This window comes from Amblyomma maculatum, unplaced genomic scaffold, assembly GCF_055883805.1.
Source record: "Amblyomma maculatum isolate TAMU_Amacu unplaced genomic scaffold, ASM5588380v1 scaffold_18, whole genome shotgun sequence".
Classification (NCBI taxonomy): domain Eukaryota; kingdom Metazoa; phylum Arthropoda; class Arachnida; order Ixodida; family Ixodidae; genus Amblyomma; species Amblyomma maculatum.
The window spans coordinates 10,671,794-10,675,105 of record NW_028146743.1 but is presented as its reverse complement, the minus strand read 5'-3'; the positions used below and the strand labels follow the sequence as shown (position 1 = coordinate 10,675,105).

General features: G+C 44.1%; 1 non-coding gene across 1 annotated transcript; it reads left to right on the top strand.

Moving 5' to 3' along the window:
- The first annotated feature begins 2,822 nt into the window (after positions 1–2,822).
- On the top strand, positions 2,823–2,893 carry TRNAG-GCC (transfer RNA glycine (anticodon GCC)). Its single transcript has one exon. It is a non-coding gene; the product is annotated as a tRNA-Gly (tRNA).
- Positions 2,894–3,312: the final 419 nt, after the last annotated feature.

Below are 3,312 nucleotides of genomic sequence, written 5' to 3'. Positions count from 1 at the left end.
CTCAGGAGGACTGCTCAATAAAATTAAATTCTTTTCTACGTAAAGTCAACGAAGCTTCACTAATCAATTACAAAGACTTGATGCGGCTGGTTTCCCGGGTATGATTATATGTGGGGGGGCAGAGTCTTTGCTTCAAAAAATGAAAGGGAAAAAAAAGATCGCCAGATATGTCGAGGAATAAACGACCACAAGTGATCCCCTATATACATAGAGTTGCACACTGCCTGAAAAAGGTGGCTAGTAGGTTTGAGGTGTCAGTTGTGTTTTCTGCCCCCAATAAACTGGGTGGGTTATGTGCAATAATAGGGAGAAAAAACAAAGGGCAATGCGATAAGAAGCATGTTAAGAGTTTTATTGGATGTCGGGTGGGGGTGATTTATGAGGTTCCTCTGACGTCCGGTAATCTATATATTGGGCAAACAGGAAGATGTATTAATGATAGAATGGGGGAACATGAGAAGTCCATAGAAAATGGCAAAGGGTCAAATTTAGCCTTGCACTGCCAAAAGTGCAAGTGTGAGCCGTTGTTTAGCAGGCTAAACATATTAGGCAAGAGTCGGGATAAGATGGCACGCGAAATTTTAGAGGCGTATTGGATACAGAAGAAAGATGAGAGATGCATTAGTGAAGCTTCGTTGACTTTACGTAGAAAAGAATTTAATTTTATTGAGCAATCCTCCTGAGTTATGCAAACAACGAGATTATTATCGGGCCTCTAGTTGTTATTCTTGGCCTAAAGTTGTTATTCTTGGACTCATCTTACGTTTTGGGGCCCTGGGAGTTTACAGAATTTTTCCCCTCAAGTACATGGGCCTCGTGGCTTCTTAGATGTTGGCAAGATAAACTTTCTCATTACATAGGGACTACTTAAGTTATGGGGTGTAGATGGACATGTCCTACTGTATATGTGTGGTGGTGTTTTTAGTGAATGACTTGTGACTTTGTGGTGATATTTGCCTGTCCAGCGTGGTAGGAGTTGCTGGGCAAAGCAGAGGTGTGGATTTACAAGACAGTATAGATTTTGTGACTGTCATGTTTGGTTGATGTTTTCGGGCTGAGAGGAAGAAAGTGTCAATATTCCCTTGGGAAAGAAGAGGAAGAATAGAAGAAGAGGAAGAAGAGATTGGTCACCGCCATGTTTGGACAAGGTTAAGGCCTGCGAGGAAGAGAGTGCCATTTCCCCCTGGGCACAGAAGAGGAAAATGAGAAGAAGAGGAAAATGAGAAGAAGAGGAAGTTGAGACGTGCCTGAGTGTAGAAGAGGAAGTGTTTTCCGGTTCTTCTTACAGTTGGTAGTGTGCGCGTGTGGTGTGTATCTTCTCCTGTGTTTGTGTTTGTTTGCGCCACATATCTGAATACGATGATGCACCAAATAGCCCCTCAAGCCGTTATTTTGAGACACGTATCTGAAGAATGCTTGCGAAAACTCTCCATTGTAATTCAGCTTGCGCCGCGTGCACTACAAATGAAAAGTCCATATAAGTCCATCGAAAAGCGACCGCGGCGGCCACTTTTCAGCGGAGGCGAAAAGCTAGGCGCCCATCTGCTGTGCGATGTCAGTGCACGGTAAAGAACCTCAAGTGGTTGAAATTTCCGGAGTCCTCCACTATGGCGTCTTTCGTTGTCTGAGTCGCTTTGGGATGTTAAACAGCATAAACAAACAAAATTTCCCAATAATTTGCTGAAAAAATTATAGTTTGATTAGTTACTTTTATGTAATCATTCATTCAATCATCATCGGGCTCTCTGGCGTGCTCGATGTGCACCTTGCTGGAAACCACATCAGCATAGACCGCCAGGCGTATCTATTGCAATTATAAAAATAGGAGTTTTTAAACAGTTAACAAAATCACTCTCTATGCAGAGTACATGTGGCATTGACAGTGAAGGTTGTTTAGGAGGCATCAGTGCATTTGCTTAAGTGTGGCTTTGCTAGTGGAATTCTTTAAATAATTATTACGCTAATGCGGAAATTGGTTGACTCATTTCTCTTGTACCTCGGCCTGTCGCTTACCTAACGTGTTGTGGGACAATGCGGGAACTTTTTAGGAAGGTTCTTTTACCAGCAGGAAGGATGTGATCATTTCAGGGGATACGGAAACGGCGCAAAAGCGCCCCGTATAGCTTTTAGTAAAGTTTGCGCTTTCCATTTCAGGCACTAGCAAGACATGCACAGTAAATTAGCCAGCTAAAAGTCGTATATGAGAAAACGTTACTGTAAATTTTGACGGTGTGTAAAAAAAAAAAAAAGAAAAGGCAGGGCCGTAGCCCCTACTAGGGTGGTACCAAGTGATATGAGTCCATCGTTGATTCATTGCTATTGTAAGCGATTTCATCTATCTTTGCGGTCCCTACGTTGTACTAGAGAAACTCGCCGCAATGCACCACTGTTCAAAAGCGCCTTAATAAATGCCGCTGTTCATGCTTTGTAGCATGGTTAATAATATGTAAAATCGACAACTGCAGTCCGCTCACAACTAAAGTCTCAAAATGGCATTTATCTAGCAACTAGTTTGTAGCGTGCTGTTTGAATCGACTGATTATTTCTGAGCTAGTGACGACCTGGCACCAGTTAGTGAGATATTTCAACACAAGCAAGGATTCTTTGTTCGTCCCTTATGTACGTTATCACCTCTTGATTGCACTCCGGCGCTAGTACAGCGGAACCATGCGCAGCCACTAGGCCACGCAACCACATCAGCGTCGCCGGTGCAAAGCGGCAAGAGCGACGTGACCAAGGGAGAAGAGAGGGGTGACCTACTTTTGCATATCCTTGCTCCACGTGCCCATATATAGTTGGCAGCCACATACGTCTTATCGTCGGCGTCGGTGGTTCAGTGGTAGAATACTCGCCTGCCACGCGGGTGGCCCGGGTTCGATTCCCGGCCGACGCATGTCTTTTTGTTCATTCAGCAAATTCCTTCAGTATTTTCGGCCCACCGAGCTTACCTATGCATATTGCAACCGCATGAGGCGACAGGCACGAAGAGAAGAAAGCACGGGCCAAAACATGTGCTGTGCTTTCTTCTCTTCGTCCCTGCCGCTACGCACGGTTGCAATATGCATTCCATTCCCCAGCTGCTTCTCAGGAGCTTTTTCGTCTGGGGATCCGCAACGGTATGTTGGAAACAATATAATGATGATGATGACGACGACTAAATTGTGCTACCTACTTACTTCAGGCAAAAGGGCACTGCGATGCATTGCTAATGTAATTTATGGTTACCACCATACTGTTTTTTATTTGAAATGCAATATACTAGCAGGGTTAGTGCATACAAAGGCTTATTTTACACTATAGGGATCTGGCGCG